The sequence below is a fragment of the Lagopus muta genome, chromosome 4, assembly GCF_023343835.1.
Source record: "Lagopus muta isolate bLagMut1 chromosome 4, bLagMut1 primary, whole genome shotgun sequence".
NCBI lineage: Eukaryota > Metazoa > Chordata > Aves > Galliformes > Phasianidae > Lagopus > Lagopus muta.
This window is the reverse complement of record NC_064436.1, coordinates 31,485,943-31,511,933: the sequence shown is the minus strand read 5'-3', so window position 1 is coordinate 31,511,933 and position 25,991 is coordinate 31,485,943. Positions and strand designations below refer to the sequence as shown.

At 41.2% G+C, this 25,991-nt stretch overlaps 1 long non-coding RNA gene across 2 annotated transcripts; it reads left to right on the top strand.

The window, feature by feature from the left end:
- The first annotated feature begins 17,309 nt into the window (after positions 1–17,309).
- On the top strand, positions 17,310–25,480 carry LOC125692353 (uncharacterized). Of its 2 annotated transcripts, none has more exons than XR_007376597.1 (4): positions 17,310–17,384; positions 20,279–20,353; positions 24,359–24,572; positions 24,996–25,480. It is a non-coding gene; the product is annotated as an uncharacterized LOC125692353 (long non-coding RNA). The 2 variants fall into 2 exon arrangements; XR_007376596.1 differs by having other exon boundaries at positions 24,359–24,576.
- Positions 25,481–25,991: the final 511 nt, after the last annotated feature.

Below are 25,991 nucleotides of genomic sequence, written 5' to 3'. Positions count from 1 at the left end.
AGCTGACAATGGGGCTGTTACAGAGATTTTCAGGAGAGGATACAGAAGGCAAAAGCCTGCTTTGTGCCTGCTGAAGGAGCCCACACACCGTTAATGTGATAATCAGGCAGAGAGCAGGTGGGAAATAACTTTCTAATAAGAGCTTGGCTGTTTTCCTGCCCAAAATAATGGCAGGCGGAGACTGAGATTTGTGACTGAAAATCACTTCTCTGATATATCTGTTGGAAAAAGGAGGGGGAACAAAACTATGAGATGGGATACCAGACATTTTCTTGTTTTGCTACCAATAAAGGCCACATTTATTACAAGAAAATTGAAATCCTATTGATTTTTCTTCTGAGATGATGTGTTCCAAGCTTGACATTTAAACATGAAACTCTGAGCTCCAAAGTTTAATCATTTACTCCTTGAGAAATACAGTGTATGGAGCTGCTGAATGAAAGGGCATGCAAGGTAAAAATGATCCTTCCTTAAAAAAAAAAAAAAAAGAAGAAGAAGAAGAAAGGGAACAACCTCTCCCATTCATCGGCAGTGAAAAATGATCCTGGTACCAAAGGGAGGGAGTGTAAGGAAACCTGAGAGAGCCAGCAGAAATAGTGGGGAAGACAGAAAGAAGGAAAAAAAAGGTTATTCTGAAGAATGTCACAAGACAGACCCAAATAAAATCGGTACCATTTGCAGTCTTTGGCTTTAGGGCTAATGGAAAGAACTTCTCCAACAATTTCAGAGCTCACCAACGCCATGATGAGAAAGCAGCCACAACGGCAGTAGTGTTCATTAAGGAGCAAAGCCCTCAGGCAACGTTCATGCCTCCCTAATATGCACTGAAATCAGATGGTTTCTTTGTCAGAGGCAAAACGTAGGGACGGCAAATTAGCATTCAGGTGCTGTTATTAGCATAATTATAGGGGCAAAAGGCTGACAGTCATAGCTGCAAAGCTGGGGCCCGGGTCAGAAATGTAATGGAGAAATAAATTACAGCAAGAGCGTGCATTAATAGCCAGAATTTAGACACGGCAGGTACCAGGATGCAAAAGAGCTCTTCCTCCTGCTGGTTCATCGTTTGTGCTCTGCTGATCTCCATGGAAATAACCAACAAGCCAGGCTGGATGTGAGCTGGGGCCGACATTTCACGCACACCCAGGGTTGGACCCCACAGCTGGCAAGGGCATGGCCACTCTCCCTCACCTTTTGACTTGGCATTTCTTACAGCAGTTCTTCAGCTCCAAACCCAAAAGGTACATCCAAAAATATCAGTTCTACGTGTAAGAGACTGAGAAGCAGAGGAGTTAATGTCCCAAACACTCAGTAGAAGAATAAAAGGAGATCACCACAGTAAGGAGGTAAGGAGAAGATGGAAGAGGGAGCCTACAGAGGTAGCATTCCTCTGAACTAAACTCTTGTGAAATCTTGTGAAGACCACGCAGACATGTTGAACAACAGCAGGTGAACTTACTGGGGGCAGGAGATAGCAAGACCCCCTGACACCGCTCCTACCCACTGACCCATTTCCAGAGTTCTATCTTTACCCATGCTTTATGTCTGCTTGCGTTTATCGAGCTTCTCAGGAAGGTCGGTCATTTTCCCACCCTAAGTGCCTATGTCTTCACCAGCTGAGTGGTTCCCCCTTTGAGGCACCTACATTTTGCCTGTGGGTGCTGGCACCACAAGCAGCATCCTGACTTCTCTAGCAACATTACCATCTCTAGGATGAGCTGCCAAGACCATCAGGTACACCCCCAGGGGCTGTGCCAGCATCACAGGGTGTTGCAAGCTGCTGACTGGAACTGCATACACCCCTAAACTGCTAAAAAAGAGAAAAGAAAAAAAAGGAGAGAGATATGGCTTGCAATGGATTTGCATGTTAAAATAAGACTGAAAAATGCAGATAATCGGCCTGGTGACCTCTCCATCCCTGTAAATTTGGGAGACCTGAGAACAGCTGGGTTTTGGAAGTGTGAGGTCGTGATCCCTTTCTCACAGTGATGGTGCTGTAGTGGGAGGTGTTGCAAAGTGATTTGGCTCCCTTTCAAACCAGGACGCAGGACTCTGGCTCCTCTTGAGAGAAAAAAAAAAAAAAAAAAAAAAAAAAAAAAAAGACAAAAAAAAAAGAAAGCAAGAAGGGCAGAAGTCCAATTTTTTTTGCAGACAAAACGCCAGGTGCCCTGGCTGCTTTGGCTGAGAGAGGGGAGCGGTGCTGCCACCCGGTGCCCCCCCTGCGTGGTGTCACAGCTGGCTCTCCAGTTTGTTGAATGCAAGTGTGAGCCAAGCCAGAGTCGAATTGAAATGTGTCCATCAGCAGCAGCATTGTATGGGCATCTGCTCCCTGGAGATGGCAGAGGATTGTTATCCCAGTGTAAGCTCATTTTGTGCTGACATTATTTGCCTATTCAAGGGGGGGAAGGAGTCAGTTTTTCCACAAGAAGTATGGAAAGGATGCATACAGTAGCTGTGCTATGAGCAGAGCAGTTCCAGGAGGTTATTTTTACGCTGTACAAACATCCCACTGATCAAGTGGCTGCTCTGTACGAGCCAACAAATCCAGAATTGCATCACAAACAGTTTTGTGGTTACCCTCAGCTTATGCAGACTGGTAGGTTTGATTTTAGCCCTGTTTGAAACTGACCCTTGGCAAAACCCTAAAGCAATGTGATTATTTTGTGGATAGCTCAAAGCCTTGGGCAGACTGGAAAGAAGCACACCAACTCCTGCACATGGCCAGGCTGGAAGAATGCCTAGGAATGCCTGAGGATGCTCTCTGATATTTGGCATCCTTCGCAGGGCTCCCTGGGACTCTACATCAGTGCCATGGGTGCTGTGAGCCCAAGCAGCAAGGTGTCCCACACAGCACCCAGCAAAAGGTCACAGCATGCCCCAGGCTGGAGGGTTTCCCAGCTAACCCCCCAGCAGCACGTGGGAAACGAATCTCCCCTGCTATGGGGGACACTGGCCTGTGGGAGTCAGTGCAGAGAGAAATCAATCTTGGGGATACTGCGTGGTTTCGTTTGCTCACTGTGGCATGACGAGTGAAATAAATTCTTTGCAAAGAAAACTCATTTCAGGAAACCTCAGGGCATCTGGCTTTGTTCGTCAATGCAATGGCCCTATGAATCAACTGTAACCGATCTGATATTTAAAAGACAAGGCAGTAAATATTATATATTGAAACATTATTTTTATGGGGCTGAATTTGTTCCCTTTTTAAATTTCCTGTGCTGTTTACAGTACAGCACAGAAACTTCCCCCCGCAGCGGGGAGGAACAACTGGCAGCGTCGGGAATGGCTGTAAAAGCACACAACAGAACTGAGATCCTGCACTGAATCAAAGCTGAAACTTCAGAAACACGATTTTGGTCTTCCCTGAGTAACAGAAAGCAACATAATCTTTCCAGGCCTGCCACGCTGAGGACTCTTATCCGTATAGACTTTTGAGTTTATATATATGTGTGTGTTTGTATATATATATATGTGTGTGTGTATGTATACTTACACATATACATGTCAGGGAGTGAGCATGACAGGAGGGTTGTGCACGAGGGCCTTTCTGCAGAGGATTTCAGGAAAGCTGGCACTACTGCTTGCTCATTTCCTTATTGCCTTTCGTCACGGTGTGGGTCAGAGGGCTGTTGGACAGTCACATCCAAACACATTTCAATTAACTGCCTGCATGGCCATCAGGAAGAAACATGATGAAAAATGGATGAATTTTTGCCTTTCTTTAAAAGGGGGCAGGGGAGAAGGGAAATTAATCCCTTCTCCATTTGAACTGGCAGGCCTCGTAAGGCTTGGAACACATCTGAGAAAAGCAGAAAGGGATCTGAACTTGCAGTAATAAGCAGATACTCAATATGCCTTGATGAGTGAATGCATTTGCTGTGCAAAGAGCCTATAGAGAGCTAAGTGTTTGCAGCAATGAGAATAGGAGATGATTCCCCTTCTGTGAATTTGCCTAAGTACAGAATAAACATCTATTTTGTTTCTACTTGCCTCTTTTTCTAAAGACCAGCTGTCTGGTAATGCATATAATGATGGTCTCACCAGGGATGAAAGCCTGAATTCCTATTCATATGCAAAATAATAAGTGACAAACTTCAGATTTGGCCCAAATGCTGTTGTTCACTTTTCCAAATGAAGGAAATTCCAGTTTGCCTTATGTCTGCTGCCCAAATGCACGACAGGTGTCTTAAAATTGGATGTTTGTTGTCATTGATTATTCCTCTTGGAGGATATGATCTGGCCATCAGGGAATATTGATATATTGAAAAAATGGAGCAGTCTCCCACACCGGCATCACAGGGCAAGGGACAAGCAAGCACTAGCACATGCAGAAATGCTGGCGGGGTAACAGCTGTGCTTCCTCTGGCATCTTACTGAGACTGAGAGAATAGAGGAAAACAGGACTGAATATGAGAGTAAAGGGCTTGAGGCAACTGGGAAAAAATTAGGTGTTTGTGCAAAACTAGATCCTGCAAAAGCGACTGTGCATTTTCAGGCAGACTTCTCAGTGCTTGAAAGCCAGTTACCATCAGGGCTCTCTGAAGCCCTGCCAAATTCTACCAAAAGTTCATACTAAATAAAATGGAGAATTTTTTAATTAGTTTTGGTTTGTTTAGTTTGAGGTGTTACCTACTTGTGAGCTTCTATTTGTGAGTCTTCACAAATCCCTTTCACTTCTAAAGGAGGCCATTGGATTTGGTAGGAGGGCAGGGGCCTGCTCTGAGCAGGAAAGGCTACACTGGCAGTGTATGCTGGGAGCAGGGCAGTAGGGACCTGCTTAAGGAAAAGCAACAGCTAATGCAAAAGCTGGGGCTCACCCCTGGATGATGGAAGATCTCATTCTACAGAGAAATAGATATAAACAGTCAGATTTGCCACCGGAAGACCAAAAACCCAGGTTGTTCCTCCCCTGAGGCACAAGCTCACTCAAGCACCACCACAGGCCTGTTTGGAGGAAAGCATGGGTTGTGTACCCAGGTGCTGGACAAGTGGTTTTTTTTCAGACTGGATACTTGCCTTGGGACTGCATCCTTCAGAGGGAGGAAGTTATTTAAGAGGAAATAAGGAAAATTTGGTGTTGTTTTTTTTTTTTAATTACATTTTTTCCCAAGGAAGAAGAAGTGTTGGGACAATATTTCTTTCCTGCCATCTCCCCTGCCATCTTGAGATGAATGGGGGCTTCATGGCAATGAGGCAGCTGAGGTCTGTTAAGAGACTTGGGGATTTGGACTGGCATGGGCTTTATGCTTAGCCTCACAGCTGGTGCAGGTGCATTTCCAGACATAAGAAGCAATAACATTCCCAGTGGAAACATTCAGCTGTGGTAAAACAGACAGAAATCTATTATCCATGTGAATGCAATGTCAATGTTTACAGAGAGAGGTCAAAGAAGAGAGCTTTGCTCGGTAAATGTCAGCTCTGGAGGAGGAGGAAGCATTACTGGCATTTGCATTCACGTCAAAGCAGTCCCTGCAATGCTCCTGAATATTAAGAAGGTTTTTCAACCTCGAGCCCCCTTTGCCCCCATGCAGTGCTGACTGCACAGGCTTCAGTCACCTCTCAATAGCCTGGCAGTGACTGTGGCTGTTTCCATCCCATTTCTCTCTTCACTGGGGATGCAGGTGACAGGTAGTTGTGCAGCCGCAGCAGCTAGGGGCAGCTCCAACCCAGGAGATGCCTCAGGTCTCTTCCTGCATATGGGAAAGCAGCCAGGACAGCAGCCTCGTCCAATCAGTGCCCTCATTCTACTTGCAAAAGATGCATCTCACTATTTTGCATGCATCACAGTGTCATGCCAAATGAATTGTTGTGTGATTTTCAGCAGAGATTAGGGCACATTGCACACTAATGCATGGAGCACAGGAACAAGCAAGAAGAGTTACAGGCATGCACATGCCCAAGTGTTTACAGCAGCCAAACAGCTCTGCCACGGTCCTGCACCTTTCTGTGGGTTTGCAGATAAATTCTTGGGGCTCTTACACTGGAAGCTGTGAGGCTAGGGTCCTGAAGATGGAGGAAGATGCTGACTCACATCTCCCTTACTTCTCTGCTGAAGAACATGGTCATCCCTTTGGCAGAGGCAGCCAGGGCAAGCCAAAAGGTGAAGCTCCTCTTGCTCCTGCAACCCAGAAAAGCTGTCTGTTTGCTGTGTCATGAGGATACCTCCTACCAGCTTCTCTGCAACAGCTGGGCACTGCAGACAATGGCCACCCAGAAGATTGGCTCTCCTCTGCACATTCTGTCCCTTCAGACACCAGTAATTCAGCATATAAAACAAGGATTGACAAATCAGTGCCCTGCCTGGCATTACCTTGCCCTGCCTTGGGCCAGTGGCACAGACACAAGCTCCCTTTACCTTGTGGTGCACTGCAGCAGCAAGGGCACAAAGTTTGTCTTTGGGGATGAGCATCTAAAGTCTCTCCAAGGTCCCCAGGAGGTAACAGAGGGTCTCTCTCCCCTGAACAGAGTTCCACTGTGCAGATGTCACAGCCAGACCCCACACAGTGCCTCACCTCTGTCACCTAGAAGCTATCTCGGACCTCCTAGTTCACCTGGCTGTTTCCAGGTGCTCCCTTGGTGTTGTGCATAATGCACAACACCCATCATAGCAGCCACTGCTGTGAGGATGGCCTGCTTATCCTGCAGGGAGAGGGGAAAGGAGAAGCTCTGCGGGCTGAAGAGGCTGTCTGGAGCTCAGCATTCCCCAGTCTGCCCTTCCACACAGAAGGTTTTCCTTTTTACTTCTGCCCTGTGGGAGAAGGGCTCTCTCAAGAGGACAACAAGCATTTCCCTGCCAAAGGGATCTGGCCACTTGCTGGCGAGGAGTCCGCAGCCCCTGAGTAGCTGGGAGAAAAGAGTGAGAAAGCTGCAAGAGAAACAGCCCCAGTGCAGAAGGTGTGCCCAGCTCCAGGAATAAAGCAGTGCAGATGTGAACTCTCAGGGAGAGCACTTTAGACCAATGGAGAAATCATCCCATTTTGTGTTATTTCATTTTGTTTCACAAACAAACCATGCTGTAAAGCTGATCCCCGTAGGACTTAAGGTACTCTGCACAAATTGATGGTTGGGTCCATAGCCCTTGTTTATCAGCAAAGCTCCACTTGCACCAAAAGGACTCCACTGCTCTCCATCTGCCGAGGCCCTTATTCAGTACCACATTTCAGTGTTGACCCTGAGGAGCTTCGAATCACAGCTTTGAGCACAGAAATACTGGGAAATGCAGAGTTTTTGAGTAGTTTTAGGCTTTGGGAGCATGACAAGTCTAAGGGAGACCTGGCACACATAGGCAGAAAGAAATGGGCACATGTTGCTCTTTCTGCCACAAAAAAATAAAATAAAATAAAACAAAATAAAGGAAAAAAAAAAGGAAAAAAAAAGAAAAAGAAAAAGAAAGGAGAACTTGGCTCAGCACTCAGCCCCCATCAGCCATAGGAGTAGAGGAATGGGGACCCTCTACCACTGCAGAACTAAATCTGATTTATCACAGAAAATGTTACCTCTGCTTGTACTGAACCACTTAATGCTATTTTTTCATGGATCATACACAGTTCACTTGCTATCTAAAAAGCCATTCAATCAATTATGTGTTTTTACATGTTTTCTGGAGCAAGATGCTTGTTTTGGAGTTGCTATAGACAACTTCACACAAAGGCTATCTGTAGTTTCTTGGCATGTGGCTGACATAGACCTAAAGTAACAGTTGTTTAGCACTACATTCAGGAGCGGATATTGCTGTGAACTACAGAACCAAACAAGGGAAAACTGACCTAAAATTCCTCATGGGTACAAATACCCTTCAGCTCTGATATATATATTAAAAAATAATAATAAAAAAGACCTCAAACTACAAGTGAATCCATCCTACCAGAGTGCCCATTTCTTAATGTTATTGGAATCTAAGCTCGGCACAGAAAATATTTCATAGTCCTCCGCGGAGCTTCAGTGTTCTCAGTATTCAGGTTCCATTATTTAGTGCAATGTTACACTACTACAGAGGGCATTACTCCTGCCTTTAACATGAGTGATTGCTATTCAGATGGAGTGTTTTTCCTAATCTGCAAACAGTACAGATTCCTTGTCCAAAAGCCTTTCTTGTTCTCTGGAAAATCAAAGGGATGAAAATGGCTTATACAGTAAAGTTGGAGCCTAGTAAAAGTAATTGTTACATTGATATGTGGGATCCCAAGACTGGGCGCAGAGAAAAATACTGGTCTTGTGTTGAAGGCAGCAGAGAAGTTTTCAGAAGGCAGAAATGCACTGTAGCTGACTTCACATTTAATCCTGCTTGTTACTTCATTGTCATGCTTCGGTACCACATTTGGGAAAAAAATCAGCTCATATGCCTTCCCAAACTCAGAATGAGCTTGCAATGAAAAAAGTCCTCATAGCTCTGAAGGTCTCAGATAGTATAGTGATAGAGGTAGACGAAAGGATATACTTAGCCAAATTTTCAAGCTGGTAGCAAAGGGAATGCTCATTGTGGTACCCACGCAGAGGAGCCAGATGTCAAGTTTAGACAAGTCAATTCATCTAATTCCTGGAATTATTTTTCAGGAAAATTATTTCTGGGAAATAATTCTGCAGTGCAAAACAGTATGTCTTATTTCTATCTTCTCTTTCTTATAATTCTTCTCTTATAATTCTTATTGAATATGGTTATGTGTTAAAAGAACTTTTTATCTTCAGCTTTCACTCTGTTTTGAGGCACCTTCCTTTTCCATTGTCTAGATACAGAGTTACAGTAGAAGGAATCTTTAGAGTACGTTGAAGTGAAAAACATTCCTTCCCAAATATATTAATGAGGGCTAAAGGGTGTAAGATATTATCACAGAGCTGACCTACAGGAAACATTTACTATAGCTGCAAAGACTGGCAGAAAACAGCTCCTGAGGCTACAATAACTCATGCTCAATACATAGAAACTGAAATGTCATCCCACTGGCATTAAGAGATCTTAATGAATTAATAATGAGAAGTGATAAAAGAAGCTTTGTCCTTGTTTCACCCTAAGGATGGTTCAAAGGAATGCTAGAAATTTATGGGTTATGTGTGTTTTTTTTTTTTTTAAACAGAAGTGTCTGCAGTAAAATTTCTCTTCAGTCCACAATTGCACAGCAGTATTTAGTGAAACATTCAACACTTATCACCTAGGTTTAGGTATATAAACTGCTCACTTGGATGGGATCAGGAAAGCCAAGGGGCAGATGGAACTAAAGTTTGCAAGGGATATGAAAAATAACAAGAAGGCATTTTACAGGGACATTCACCAGAAGAGAAAAGCCAAGGAAAACACAACTCCTCTGAAACTTCCCCTCCAATAAATGGGAAGGGAGGAATAACTACAATGGACCTGGAGAAGACTGGGGTACTCAGCAAGTTCTTTGCCTGAGTCTTTGCCAGAGTCCCAAATGGACTCTGTTAGAAAAGCTGGGCATGTGATAGATATCTGATTGCAAAAAAAAGTCAAAACCCTTTCCTGATGGCGAGTTTGTTAAGCAGCGTATGGAAAACATGACATTTACAATACATCTAGATAAAAAAAAAAGATGGATTTTTCTTAAATCAGTTTGTCTCACCAGACTACAGCCAGGTAATCTGAAAGAAACAGGAACATCTATCAAAAGAAATTTGGAGGGTAAAGCTGCTAATTTCTAATTTTGTGCTTTGGCGATAGATGAAAGTACTGATGTAACAGGTACGGCTCAATTTGCCATTTTAGTAGAGGTACTGATAACAAATATAATGTCACTGAAGAAACGGCTTCGTTGGTGCCACTGAAAGACACAACTAAATCTCATGATGTGTATGAAGCAGTGAAAAAATACATTAAAGGGATTTTCTTTCACCTTTGTTAGCATATCTGGTACAGCTACTGATGGTGCCCCAGTGATGGTTGGCAAAAAAGTACTTAGAAAATTAATAGAAGATGATGCGGTAACCACTGGTGACTCACTTCTGATGAGATATCACCACATCAGGCAGCAAGAACATTTGTGTGCAAAAGCTTTAAACATGGATAATGTCATGCAAATCATCATCAAAGCTGTGAATTTCATAAAGTCCAAGAGACTGAATCATCACCATTTCCAGGAGTTCCTTAAAAGTATGGATGCTGATGGGGTCATCGTTTACTTTTTGGAAAGAAGGTAGATAAGTTGGGATAAAATGCTGAAAATACTTCATGATTTGTAAAGTGATATCGAGTTCTATATGGAATCAAAAGGAAAATTTTTGCCAGAATATGAGGGAATATTAATTTCTTTACAAGGAGAGTGGTTAGGCCCTGGAACGGGCTGCCCAGGGAGGTTGTGGATGCCCCGTCCTTGGACGTGTTCAAGGCCAGGTTGGACGGGGTCCTGGGCAACCTGATCTGAATGTGTATGTTTGGTGGCCCTGCTAGGCAGGGGGGTTGGAACTACATGATCCTTGGGGTCCCTTCCAACCCGGGTGATTCTGTGATTCTGTGATTCTGTGATTAAAAATTACTCACAGATTTAGCACTTCTGGTGGATTTGTCTGTTCATTTAAATGAGTTAAACATGCATCAGGTGAAAATCTGAAGCTATCTGTGCTATGTTTCAGACTGTAACAGTATTGGAAATGAAACAAATTATGGCAAGCTCAAGTTGTGGCAAATAACTACATGTATTTTGATACGTTGCCTCAACATAGTCCTGTCAACAGTGAAAAATATGCAGCTGTACTTTCCATTTTGATAAATAAATTTGAGAACAGGTTTCAAGATTTCAAAAAAAAACCATCAATTTTTTGTGTAATTGTGACTCCATTTTCAGTCAGTGTAGATATATTACTTGAACATTTTCCCATGGAATTTATAGAATTGCAATCAGACCTTCAACTCAAAGAAAGATTTTGTCATGACTCTGCACCAGACTCCCTCTTACCAGAGAAAAATATGCCTCACTTCACAGCCACACCATGTTCACACCATCAGTTTTTGGCAGTATGTATATTTGTGAACAATTATTGTCAAGAATGAAGCACAGGAAGAGTAATATTTCATCAAAAATCTCTGATGAACACCTTGAGAACTCACTAAGAATGGCAACCGCTACTACTGAATCGGACTGATGCATCAGTTTCACAAAAACAAGGTAAAAAAATCCCACTACCTTTACATTTGTTGTTGTTTGTTTTAATTAAAAAAAATACATTAAAAATAAGCTTGTTACTTAAATACATTAAATTTATTATAGATTTTCTATGTGACCCAAGCTAATTCCTGTTCACTCAGTGTGGTTCAGGCAAGCTGAAAGGTTGGACAGACATGGATTAGATATTAGGAGGAAGTTCTTTACTCAGTGTAAAGCACTAGAACGAGTTGCCTGGAGATGGTGTGGATGCCCCATCCTAGAGGTGTTCACGGTAAGACTGCACAGAGCCCTGGGCAGCCTGATCCAGTGGGTGGCAATCCTGTGCACAGCAGGTTTGAAATTGGATGAGCTTTAATGTCTCTTCCAATCCAAACCATTCTACAGTTCTATGACTCTCAAGATGCTTAGTTTCCATAGAAAGCAAGACTAATGAATGCTTGAATCTCACTGGAAATAATGAGTGTAATGAAGAAATGAAGCTGCTGAAGAACTCAAGGAGAAATTTTCGTTTCATATTCTAACCAGATTCTAGCAATCTTCTACTGAAAATGACAATTATTGATTTTCCTAATGACTTGGAAGAGTAGTCAGTGTTTGATTGAGCCTTACAATGACATGTGAGCCTCAGAAAACAAAAGGGTTAATTTCTCTGCAATCTTTTTCTCAAGTAAACAAAGCACATTTTCCTAAGTTCTCCATAGATCAATTGCATCTTCCACACAGTAGTGCAGGTTAAAAAGGTCAGCCACCTTTAAATAAGCCCTAATTGACATTTACTTCCCAGAATGAGGGTTATCAAAGGTTAAGGTACATTTCCCTAGGCAGTCAGTGACCTAATTCTAAACATCATTAATCCAATTCACTCTGAAAAATAACACTGGCCTTTTGAAAAGTCTACTACATTGAGGTACATGGCTGCTGCTATTCTGGAGGTGAACTGTGTTGGATTCCTTTGCCAAGAGCTGAGGTCATCTTCCATTACCACTCTTCAAACAACGCTGATGTTTAGCCACTTGTTCTACTGCTTTTCTGGTTTTGGTTTCCTGAGTGCTGGGAGCACACCTGTATGCTACTGTCACTCTACTTGCAGGTCAGTGACAGCTTATCCAGTTCTCAGTTGCATTCCTCCACCTGTTCTCCACCTCCACCATGGTTAGCAATTACTCACTCAGAGTATACACTAGAGCAGTTCCTGGTTCACCTATGCTGGAAATGCTTAGGTTCAGGTAAGGGTGTCATGGTTTTGGCTGGGATAGAATTAACTTTCCTTATTGACGATCTTGGATCTTTGATGAAAATAGTGGTGATAACACACCACACACCAGTGTTTTAGTTGTTACAGAGCAGTGCTTACACACAGCCAAGGGCTTTTCTACTTCTTGTGCTGTCCTGCCAGCAAAGAGCTGGGGGTACACAAGAAGCTGGAAGGGGACACAGGTGACCCAGACAGACCAAAGAGATATTCCATACCATATGGCGTTAGTTATAAAAGCTGGGGTAAAGAAAAAGGAAGAGAGGGATGTTCAGAGTGATGACATTTGTCTTTCCAAGAAACTCAGGCATGACGTTCCCTGCTTTCCTGGAAGGGGCTGAACATCTGTCTTTTGACGGGAAGCAGTGAATCAATTCACAGTTTCACTTTGCTTGTGCACGTGGCTTTTGCTTTATCTAGTAAACTGACTTCATCTCAACCCTCGAGTTCTCACACTTTTACCTTTCCAATTCTCTCCCACATCCCACCTGGGGAGAGTGAACAAGCAGCTGGGTGGTACTGAGCAGCCAGCTAGAGCTAAACCATAATAAAGGGCTCTAGGCAATGATTCACTTGACTGTCTAACTGCACAAATTACACTGTTAAGTCGCTATTTATGAGTTTTCTTGGCAAGCTGACAGAGTAAAAACTCAGCTTCTAGCATAGATGAGAAATGATCAGAGAACATCCTACAAGTATTTTGTTCTTCATTTAATTATATACACGAGCACCCTACTCAGTCATGTCTCAAACTTCCATCAAGACGGTATGTGCTACAGAAGGGACTCAGAATCTGCCCACTTCCATACTTATCCAAAACTTCATGTCTGGCAGCATATCCTCCCTTCTCACTCTGCTTAAAAGGTGGGTGCTAACTACCAGTCCAATTGACAGGCACTAAGCAAAGTGGTCCAAAGACAAGTCACACTAAAATAGTGAATCTTTATCTCCTCCTGGTGGTGGAACTATCTGTAGCTACCTGTAAGCACACTGCTGCCTTCTAGCTGGTAAAAAATCCATCCAGCTCTGCTGATTGAAATCCGCTTGGTACAGCATAGAATCATATAACTTTTTTGAATTGGAAGGAACCCTTAAAGATCATCTAGTCAAACTCCCCTGCAAGTCACAAGGACACCTACAGCTCCATCAGGTTGATCAGCGCCCCATCCAGCCTTGAGTTTCTCCGGGGATGGGGCTTGTACCACCTCTTGGGCAATCCCTTCCAGTGCTTCACTATCTTTATTGTAAAAAACTTTTCCTTTATATTCAAAATAAGTCTCCCCTCTTTTAGTGTGAAACTATTTCCCTCTGTAGGGGAAAGACCCTGTTGAAGAGTCTGTCTCTTTCTTTCTTACAGCCCGCCCTTTAGACAGTGGAAGGTTGCTCTCAAGTCTCCCCAGAGCCATCTCTTCTGAACAGCCCCAGCTCTCTCAGCTTGTCGTTGTAGGGCAGGTGTTTCATCCCTTGGATCATTTTTTGTGGCCTTCCTCTGGATGTACTCCAACAAGTCCATGCACTCTTCTGCACCGAGGACTCCAGGTGAGGTTTCACCTGCACAAACTAGAGGAGCAGAATCACCTGCTTTGATCTGCTGCCCATGCTTCTTTTGATGCAGCCCAGAAGTAATATTCAGGGTGAAACTGTGGGGATGGAAAGAGTGAGAACTGTGTTTTTCAGATCCAGGACCTCACATGCTGGAGCTGAGCACTTCTTGACTGCAGGCAGGATCATGAGGCCGCAGGCTGAGCTAGGAATAGAGAGCAGTGTGCTGGAGACTCTCCTGCCTGCTTATTGCAGTATAGTCAGTCTGACACCACTGAGAACCTAAAAGAACAAGAGGTAGGTGACAAGGTGAACCAAAGAGAAGTCAGGATAATCTGCTTGAAGTGGAAAGTAGCAAAGATGGGAAAGAGAATAGAGTGCTGGTACCTCCCAGAAAGGTACATACACTCCCATCAGTCCTATAGTACTCCTTCTATTTGTAGCTACAGAGAAGACTTTAAAAGAGCTTTTTCCTTTTCTTTTTAAACAAGATTTTAGTAGCACCAAAATGATGAGTACCACCTCTCAAGGCATCTCCCATCAATTCAGTTCCCATGGCTTTGGAAAAGAAAGCAGGTCACATTTCTCTCAGGATTACTTTGATCTGGACAGGTGCAAAAATAGATTAAGAGTAAAAATAACCCATACTGCAGACACAATGTATTGAAACAGTCTCCCCAGCAAAGAGTTCAACACTCTGCTTGAAATGCCTGGTTAAATCACAAAATCCATAAAGGACAGCTTTGTATTGAGAAGTTCAAAGGCAAGACAGAGTGTTTATTAGGCAAAGTAATAAGGCATGGCTAGTATCTCTGCTCCATAATCTTTTCTAGATGGCATTTATACGTGGCTACTGATAGCCTGGAGCTCAGCAGTGTTTGCAGAAGCTAGTTCTTTATTTTCACCCAACTGACTGTGCGCCATTATGGCTCAACAGCAGGGATGTCTGGATGGTGTCTGACCTCAATCATTTCAGTTGATCTGAATAGTCAGCATAAAAATCAATGAAATCAGAGGGAGAGACAGAGCAAGACAGCAAAGAAGAGGAGGAAAGAAGAAAAGTACTTTTCATTGTATCCTTATTATTCAGCCAAGATCATGCTCTTTTTGGGTTTCTGTCCTGCTCAAGAGAGAAAGAAACTTTTGATGGAAAGAAGGATATGTATGTCTTAAAAAGCTGAAGAAATAAAATAAACTTCACAAAGTGGTTTACCAAAATTGCTTTTTGTCCCAGTTACAAAATTAATTCTCAGGAAAAGGAACTTCCTTAGGCATTAAGTCCAGCACAACTAGCTCAGACCAAAGATCTCTTCTCTGTGAGGGATCCCAAGGCCATAGTTAGAGAAAAAAAACATAAGTAAGGAAGGTTTAACTGTTTTTTCCCTTTGCATCGCTTTTCTCAGGTGCCATAAGTTTATGAACTTTCTGAAGTGTTGGTTATGTCTGCTCCATCCTATTTAACAGTTACCACAGCATCCTCTGCTGTCTTTCTAAGCTACCGTTGCACTTCCCATAGCATCCTAAGACAAGAAGTTACACTGTACAACAGTGTCTGCGTTGCACCTGACAGGAAAGGTCTGGGTCCTATCAGGCTAATTTTTGCCCTCCCTGGAAAAACACCCCAGGTTACACTTGAGTTTCATGAACTATTTGAAGCCACAGCAATTCCATCAAGAAAATAAGCCACCTGAAAATTTCCAAAGAGCTGCATCAACCAGGCTCGTGAAACAGAGATCACAATCTCTACCTCTCACCACCTCCTTGTGCATTAGTGTTTCACAGAACACTGTTGCTTTGGGGAAGGAGACTAAGTGTTGAAAAGAAGTGTGTACTTTTCTTTGAAACTGAAGAATTGTGTGCTGCCTTAGCAAAGAAAATGGGGTTCACTGCAAACACCATAAGGATGGACAAGATGCTGGTTATCAGATGTGATCAGACAGATGTGAGCACACTTTGTATCAGTTAAGTCTGGTAAAAAAAAAAGCAGAGGACATACAAAGATTTTTTTTCTAAAGCTAGCTGTTAAAACTCTATCAATCAGCTTAGTAACAGGCTATAGAATGAGATCCCAGCTGTTTTAGGTTCCTTTTAACTTCTAGTTCAGCCATCAGTTCTGTAATAAACAGAACAGTGGGCATTGTTGAGAAATACAAGTCTTACTCCTGTGCAGGAAGTAAAGCATCACTGAGGTGCACAAAGGTTCCAAATTTCAATTCAAACTTCTAGTAAATAAGCCTTGGCCTTCTACTGTAAATCAGGGTGATGAAAAAGCAAGTGTTGCAGCTTGATTCCCATGATGGCTATTTCTTTTTTCCTTTAACTTTGGGAAATGCCATCCTGCTCATTACACATTTGAAATATTTGCACTGTAGCCTACAGGACATGTTTCAGGACTTACTAAAAGATAGATGTCATTTTTCTTTCCCTTTTTTTCCTCCGTCTTTTGTAAACTGTTTGCTAATAACTTTCTATTAATGTTTCAGATTGTATTTTACAAAGCCATGCTTTGAGTCATATAACTGAACAGCCAAATAACAACTGCCTTGCATTCATATTAGCAATATTTTATCTACACGAGAAAAAAATAATTCAAGAAAGATCCTGTTCCCAAGTCTCTCGCTATTATTTCACTTCATTCTACTCCATTTTTCTTTCTCACAGTTCACTTCTAAAATAAAAAACACACAAAAAGCAAGCTTTGGTTATGGCTGAGAAGCCATATTGACAAGTTTCTCATTTTCACAGAATCACAAAATCACAGAACTGTAGGGCTTGGAAGGGACCTCCAGAGATCATCGAGTCCAACCCCCATTTTCTGACTCTTATTTTACTGGAATAACTTGAAATAAATCAATTTACACAGAGAAAGCAAGAATCTCAAGTTTAGTTCATTAATATTTTCCTTCCTGCTTGTCAAGGCTAGGGAGACCATAGCAGATCTTTTCATTTAAATGTATTTTATACCAGGGAACTCAGTGCCAATGTGGAACTTAGGTGGGGAAAGAGTGTGTTGTTGCATTTGTATGGATAAAATTGAGACAGGTGAATTGACATCTTGCTGCACCTATTACAAAGTAGTAATATTATTCTAGAACTGCTAGAATAATATTTCAACACTTTCAGAGTTACTCCTCTTTTAACTCCAACCATTTGAACCATGTTAGAAGACTGGTTTTCCCCAAAAAGTTTTTTTTTGTTTTAACAGAATTTGCTGAACAGCCTGTTGAGGAACTGTTAGGTCATGGCTTGAACCAGGGATTGTGCAGCTGGTGAAGGGGTGCAGCTATCCTAGGGAACACAGACAAATTGCTTGCACCTGTACACAGGTACAGCTTGTGCCAATAGACCATCAGGGGTAAACCCCAGGGTGGAGCTACTCTGGGCTCATATAAGGGCCAGCTACAAAAGGGAAGAACTTCTCTTGAACCTATGGTTTCCTAAGGAGGACTGTACTGGCAGAAATCTGCTTCACTATTTTAGTGAGTTTAACTCTTTTAACTCTTCTTTCTGTATTATTGATGTATCTGTGAAATATTTTGCCTGGTATTGTTGTGAACCTGACAGTAGTAGTTTCACTTTGTGAGCAGAATGCAGCTGTAGTCTACCTTTAGTTACAGTACATGGTCTCTGTACTTTGCTCTCCCTGGACTTCATGTCTAGTAAAAAAGAATGTTTTATAGAGCTCAAAATAGTATTACATATTACAAGAAGAATGGATGTGTCCTATCTCTGGCTGAATAGGCTGCATTCATTATTTGAAGAAGGAGGATCTCTCTTAGTACCATTGAGAAAATACATTAGTTCAATAATCATGTGCGCATTTGTGAGGTGCCAAGCATGCTTCCTTTCTGATGCACACAACTACTACAAAACTAGATAGGGTAAAAATGAGGCTAAGTGTTTTTACCAAGTTGTCTTAGTTCTAAGTGCTTCAGGATTTGTCTTTGTTGACCCAGGCTTTAAAAAAGTTGTTAGTACTACTGTCAACACCTTGAGTGGCCCTGCTGATTTCATTGAGTCTTCTTCCAGCAGGAAGATGCTACCAAACAGAAGTAACAAGCAGAGTCTGGCTCCTAACAAATTCCTTTGCTAGCAGAAGTGTGAGATGACTTTCAATGGACTAAGCCTAATGTGTTAGTTCTGTAGCATGAGGTGCCAATTCATTGGTACAGGAGGCAGAATAAAAGCTAAACAGCAGCTCACTTCTATATAGGTGCTGGTTATAGCCATGTAGTTCCCTTATCTGTAAATCACTCATGGAGGTTATCAAGCCATCCTAGTGATCCAAGATCACTTACCCATCAGGAGATGCATTGGCTCTTTTCTACATCTTCTTAAATTCACAGGGCCTATGTAAAAATTCCAGGTGTTAATTGTTATTAGAGATGCTCCATTTCTGTAAACCTAAATTACGGTGTATGAACAGAAACATTGAAACTGATTCATCAGCCAAGTCTAGTGCAACTGTAAAATATCTGTCCTTACGTTGTCTTTTTCCGGAACTGCTCCTACAAATCTAGATTACATTGTTCATTTTCTACGTGTCTTCCTTTACATCTCCTTTCTGTGGTTGGACAGTATCAGGAGGAACAGGACAGATTACCAAGAACAACAGTACTTCACTTCACCCCTATTTCAGAAACAAGAATGTAAGGACAGATACAAGTGAGGATCTAATTTTGTACTGTAAACTACATTCCCAGCTGATGCTGAGAGTATTAATGAAATCTATCCTAGCCATTAACCAAGAGGTTGATGTGGACCACTGACAACAAAAGGAAAAATATATATATAATGAGAAGGAAACATACTAACAGACTGTCTCTTAATGGTCCTCCAACATCTCCTCAGCTAACAAATACCAACCTATATTATGTCATCTCTAGATGTTGTACTTCTGGAACTCATCTATGTCAGTCAAAACAAAGACTATACTACCTAGAAGAATGTCTTTCAGAAAACCTTTAGAAATTATTTAAATTATTGAGAAAAACATGGAGATGCTTATCAGAAAGACTTCTGTGTTTAAGTCTTCCAGAAATTGGCATGGCTAGAAGATATGCAATTTAGCACTGGATTGTTTTCTCTCATGCTTCTAGCAGATACAGAAAATATAACTTTCTATTGCCTTTAAAACTTATGGACCCTGCTCTGGACTCCACCACTCTTTTGTTTTAAGTATTGTACAGACAAATGACAAGTCAGAAGCTCTAAATAATGTGAAACTGTAAGAGGAGATTTCATCCTATCTTTTTTTTTTTTCCCCATCCCATTTCTTCTATTGGGTAGTGGCAAGCTAATTCCCTTTTAGCTATATTCTATTCCTAGCTGGAGTGCCATGGTCATTCACCACATCCTCCTCCAACAAGCTGTCAACTTTTTAATTTGTTATCACCACTCTCAAAAGCATCATGCAGCTCATTCTGCAAACTGTGCTGAGCTAACGCTGCTTTCAATTATTGCTTTTGTTCTCTCTCTAGTCAGAGTCTGACCTCAGGGTAGCAACTTCCCTGCACCTGCACACTGAGGCGTTCCGGAACATTTGGGAGCCTTTGGTGAGGCTCTCTGGTAGTTGTGCACTTCCTCTGCAGTAAGTGGCTATAAAAGGACATGGGTGGAACAACTAGCTGCCCTGCTCCCGCAGGGCCTGGCCCGGCTCCCCACTTTCTCTCTTGGACCCCAGGTGATGAGTCAAGTTCCCTTGGTCCCTTACACATCTGTGTGGGTCTGTCTACTTGTGTTGTTCTAAGCTTCATAAAACACCAACCTTCCTAATGTGGAAGCAGTCAGTAAATTTGTTTGCCTCAGCTAAGAATTGCGGCGTAAGTGATCTTCTCACATCGTCTGCAACATCTCATGTTCTTGAAGGTCAGTGGACAGGACAACTGTATCTGGCAAGAGTTTATTTCCTACTGTAACTTTCTCAATTGCTTTTTTCCATTTTCAGACTCGGAATATTTTTTCAGTCTTATCTAGTACTACTAATGTCTTCTACAAGATGATACTGACTATAGCAGATAAGGATGACTAGCAATTATTTTCCCTTTCTTTCAATTGGAGGCATATGATTCCCTGCTGTCTAGACCTGCAGAGCAGATATATAAGAAGGTAGAGTAAATACAAAATAAATGTGGCTGCTCCAGGGAATGCGTATCTTCATCTGTGAACAAGCATCTTTCTATCTCCTGTATATGCCAATCAGAGAAAAAAAGCACAATTCTGTTCCTCACACAACAGTTTATTTTCCTCATCTCTATTACAGTTTTGCAAACTGAAAAACTGAAATCATTATTTGGCTTTTTTTTTTTTTTTTTTTTTTTTTTTTCTTCAGTAGAAATAGCTCTAACTGCTTTGATCATTCTTTGTTCTGCAGGGAATTACAGAATCAGAGAACCATTTGAGCTGGATCCTTAAAGACCATCTAGTCCAGCTCCCCTGCAATGAACAGGTACATTGTTGTGGTTTAACCTGGCAGGTGGAGGGGGGAAGTAGAACTTGGGAGCTGAGATAAAACTAAGATAGAGAAAAGGATAATAGTTATGATATATAATCACATATAAAAATGTATGTAACAAGTGATGCACAAGCAATTGCTCACCACCCAGCATCCAGTGCCCAGCTACTGCCCTCCACCCCAAGCAGCAGAAAGGAAGAGATGAACCAGCACTCCCTTCAAAATTCCTTCTGCATGATATGGTATGGAATATGTTGGCCAATTTAAGTCAGCTCTCCCAATTCTGTTCCCTCCCACTCCTTGGGCCCTTCACTGCATATAGACTTGGCTCTGTACAATGGTGCTTAACAAAAACTATAAATATCAGTGTTATCAATGTTGCTTTTCTCCTACAAAATCAGACTAGGTGTTCTGAAGAAAACAGTTCCATCCCAGCTGAAACTAAGACTGACACAGCTACATCATGTTGCTGAGAGCCCTATGCAGCTTAACCTTGAGCATCTCCAGGGATGGGGCTTCCACCACCTCTTGGGCAACCCATTCCTGTGCTTCACTATCCTCACTGTATATAAAAAAAACCAGACTTTTTCCTTATATCCAATCTAAAAATCCCTTCCTTTAGTTTGAAACCATTTCTTTGTCCTGTCGCCACAGAGCCTGTTTAAGAGTTTGTCCCCTTCTTTATTACTTTCTTGTAGCCTTCCCTTTAGATAATGGAAGCAGCCCTATAATTTCACTGTATGGAGACGAAGGTCTTGCTGCCCAAATTCTAAAACCTACAGATACGCAAAATATCTCCAAAGAGACAGAGCTTACAAAAGGGGGGACAGAGAAATCAAGCTGTTGCACAAGGCAGCTTCCTATCATATTCCAGTAGGAGATGAACCTGTATCTCCTTATTTAATATACACGAGCAGATGGCAGAACTTGAGCTTAGTCACTTTTTTTAAAAAGGCTTCATAGCAAGATACTGATATTTTGAAATATTGAAATTACTTCTGGGTGTGTAACTGTCCTGATAAGATGTGGCCATACCCCATTTCTACAGGATGCAGCCTGACAGAAGGGATGTAATTCTTCAAAACTCTGGACTTAATTCTCGCTTAATCCTAGTCACCTCATTCTCCCCAGCTACCACAATGCAGACAGCATACGTTGCTTGTTTTATAAATAAACTAGGAACACTACTCTGTAATCCATATTCACCCCATTTGCCTGTGCTGGGTTGCTCTGAAACAAAAGCAAAATGTTGCTCACGGATGGTTGGCCTTTCTTTACAAGCTTGAGCATGGGCCAATCAAGGAGGCAATAACTAGCCCTTCAGTACTAATGCTAGTAAAAATCTGAAACATAGAGATGCCACAGAAGATCTTGCTCAAGTCTAGTATGTGGAGGACAGCACATTGGTGCAAATATCACACTCCTGCATTGTAAGAATCTTTCAAGCTAATTCATTATTTGGAGGTAAATGCTGACTATGACGTGAGGACATAGGAAAAAGGGAAGGTAGTACAAGTGGAGAAAAATCAACCAAATTACACAGTTGCTTTGAAATTACATTTATAACTTAATATTAGTTTCTCTGTTTTGGAGAGAAAAAAAAAAAAAGTTATCTGAATAGCCCAAGAAATTTCCTTTTCTGAAACTCAACATTTAGGATTCCCTTCTCAGTTTCACTACTGTGTTTAACACTGGAAGGAAGATACAGTGCTATGACAGATCTCTTGTTTAATCTTTCTTTTTGTACCAGTGAATTCCCAAAGGCAGTTTGAAATCAACTTAAAATCAGAAGTCAGATTCTGGTTAAATAGGTCTAGCATCATTAAAAACTGCTGAATCTCACAAGTTAAGATTGTGAGCCTGAGATTTTTTTTTTCATTTCTTGTTGTGAGATAGGCTATGTTTCCAAATGGAAGGCTGTTTTCTGACAGCATACAAAATAAATCCTTACCCTGCTAAAACCAATACCAGTGACAGAAGCGTGAGGTATTATATCTTGTGAGTAAAGGAATCAGCACCATGTAAGCTCTAGGCTTAGTTGCTGAATGGCAGAAGAGAAGGATGTGATTCTCACTGAGTAATATTATTCTACCACACGCATCATTCAAATTCAAAAAAAAAAAAAAAAAGTATAAAGGCTACTGCTGGCAGCTGTGACAACAAAGGGTAACTAGTACAGTTGGATTTCTCTAACTTTTCTAGACACAAAACTTAGACTAGATACTTGAAAGAAATGTGGAGGAAAAAAACAAGTGAACTAAAACATTATCCCTTATTCATGTTATGTTAGGACTAAGAAGAAGAAAAGCATCTGGAAAGTGTATTTGTTAAAAGTGTCCCTCCTGTTTTTACTCACCTTTGAATGCACAAGACACAATATTGCATAAAGCTGATAGGAATCTGATTATATTTCACAATTATGTCTATATAGTATCTCTTTGCTTTAGCTATTATTCTATTAAGTAGCCTCCTAAGGTAGATTACTTCTTCCTGCCTTCTCCTATCCACCTCCACTGTATCCTAACAAGAAGATGAATCAGTTAATCCTGAAGTCCTGACATTATTTGCACTGTTTTTCTCCCCTACTTTCATGCACCATCTCCATTCCCTTATTGTCATTTACATTTCTATAGTGCTCTCCTTCAAAAGTTGTCCCAAGCCAACCAGTGAGCAAAGGAAACTGATGCTTCTGACATGGAGCTTCCCATTCTGATGCATTTTTCTATTTGCTGTTAATGCATTGGAAGCTGTTATTTCTAACCACCCATTTGTTACCTCTAGTTGTAGAGTGGAGAAGCAGGCTCTTGTATCACATTCTGATGGGGTAAAAAGCACAGAACTTAAAGCTGCTTCTGTTTTGTTTGCATTCAAATTGTATGTGAGGTTTGTACTTAATGATTAATCTGATTTATTTTTTTTCTGGTCTACAAATCACACACACAAAATTAAAAGCTTTGCTGTGAAGCTGGATGTTTAGGTGGTCTTTGTTTTATTTTCTGATTAAAGAAAGTATGTGTTTTAGTCTTTTCATTTGTTTTGAAAACTTCAGCTGAAGGAACAAAACAAAGTCTAAGGGCTCCAAATTTTCTTTTATGTATCGAAAATTAACTTGCATTTTTAAATAATCCTGCCACATAAAAAGCTAGGATTTCCATCCTGGAAAACTTTTTTAAATGTCAAAAAGCTATTTTGAATTAGTTTGAAAAACAGAAACTATTCTAGAACAAAATTTAGAAAACAAAATTATTGTTTTGTCAATTTACGTTTTATCATTTAGAAGTTCATGTAATATAATGATTTAAAAAGAAAACAGCAATTATGTAATTTCATTCCCAAATCTTACTAGAATATATTCCTTCTTAGTAACAGCTTTTTTGGCATATCAGCACTTTCTAAAGCCAACTGCCTTTTTAGAAAACCTGTAACACATTTTATTCACTGTTCTGTGATTTCCACAAACCTGGAGTAGGATTTTTGCATTAACATCTGCGTTTCTCCTTCTTTCTCCTTTAGAGGGATGGGAAGGGCAAGCAAGAGAAATAACAAGTATACTATGTCCTGAATTGTAAATACATGCAAAATCCAGCCTCTCTAATGTGCCTTGTGGTAACTCTTGCAGGATTCTTTGGCTAAACATGCTAGAATCTGTTTCTTTTGTGTATGAGACATCAGCTGATGTGATAGGAGAACAAAGCCTAGTTCTGAGTTTCTGAGTATTGAATATCAAAATAACTTCACCTACAGGAACAAGTGAGTCATGTGGGATGAAAGAGAGTTAAACTAGGTGTAAGAGTGAATATTAAGCCTAGAGAAAGGAAGGGTTCTTTCAAATCCACTGACCTCTTGTACAATCAATCATATGCGTGTCACATAGCATCACACTTACAATAGGAGAACAGTCTGGAAGGAGCACCATGAAACAGCTGTAAAATTACTTCTAGACTCAAACTCCAAGTTCTGAATTTCTCTTTTATCTGAGATGATAATTTCTTCTTTCAGGCATGCTGTCATAACAACTACGACAATTTGCATTGGAGCAGCCAAAGAAAGGCAAATGATGGATCACCAGAGCACAGTAAAAGCACTGTAGTAATTAGCTCCTTCCATGAAAAATGTGCAATTCCAGGATCAACCTAGAAGCAACAAATGGAAACATCAGACAGATGGGAATTAGAGGAACCCAAAGAAACAATAAGACGATTATTGATAAGCAGTAAGTAAGTACACCCTCTAGTGGAATATCATTTGAACAAGACAGTAGTTTGATTTCCTTGCTACCTTGCAGGCTACGTAACTAGCACATCGCAGCAAGCATAAACTCAATTTAAAAGTGCTTATGACCTGTTTTATATTTGCTTTGTGCCACTGGGACAATGCTAGTCAGACAGTGCCTGCCTATGAATCTACCTCTAAGATTTTGGGCCAGGTGGGAAATAAGCTGGAAATGCAGCTGATTCCTAAGAAAGATATGTGAGATTCACTGCTATGCAGGATGAAATCAAAGCAGTCCAAGTCAGGGTCTGGGGTCCCTGGCTGAGTTTTTGTTTCAGAAAGCTGCTACTTCCCCTGGTAAGTGCCATAGCAGTGGATAAACTCCACCATGTCTTCAGACATTTTCTCTTTTTTTCTGGGACAGAATTAGGAGACCTGAACCTTCATAGAGTCCTCTAGAAGCCTGAGCAATAACTGAGAAGCTCCAAGCCATTCCTGGTTTGAGGTGAAGAAAACTTTAAGTCCCATGTGTGTATCTTTGGGCAGATCCTGCAGAAGGAGGTGAAGATGGGCTAAAAGTTATTTTAATAGAGGAAAGTAATCTTCCATGCACAAGATCACAAAGTCCTACAAATGTTCATAAATGGCCAACCTTTCCTCCGTTGTGCAGAGAAAACCAACATCGCACCATTCTGACTTTCTTTCTTTTCCCCTGTCTCTGCTCTCTCCTTATGGCTGTGAGGCTCAGGCTGTGGAATGCAAATCCCAGACATCTTTCAGCCACTTCCAGTTTTGAGTGTCCTTGCATGAATTCCTCAAGACAGAGTGCTTCATCTCTTTTGCTGGTATAAAACAAGATGAAAACAAACAAGAAAAAAAAAAAAAAAAAAAAAGGAGGGGGGGAGGAGGATAGAAGCTAATTTCCCTGTCAGCAGCCTCCAATTAACTACATTTGTGTGTTTGTGCATGGGTGATTGAGGAGAACACTCTTAGGAAAAAACAGATTTCAGTGTCAGAATTGCAAAGGGTTATTAATATAAACAGATGAGATAAACTATGATTGCTGAAAATTATGAAAGATATCTCACCAGTGTCATTTTCATGTTGTTTGCTCATAGTTTGAGAGTTTAAAGGACAAAAACATCATGCAGATCAAAGAGCTTTCCTGGAAAGACTCATACCTACCTTCAAGCATACTTTTTCTTTTCCTCTACTCAATGTGATACATAATTGGCTTGCTCTGTTTAGCACCTGTGATTATCGAAACAACTTCCTTCTAGTTAGGGAACATAAGAAATACCTCAGTTCTGTTCCCACTGAAATTAGGAGTGAGACCTCCGACTTTAGTGAAGGCAAGGTGAAAAACTGAATAATAATGAATACATAGCCTCCTATATAAAAGCTATGGTTGTTCCATTGA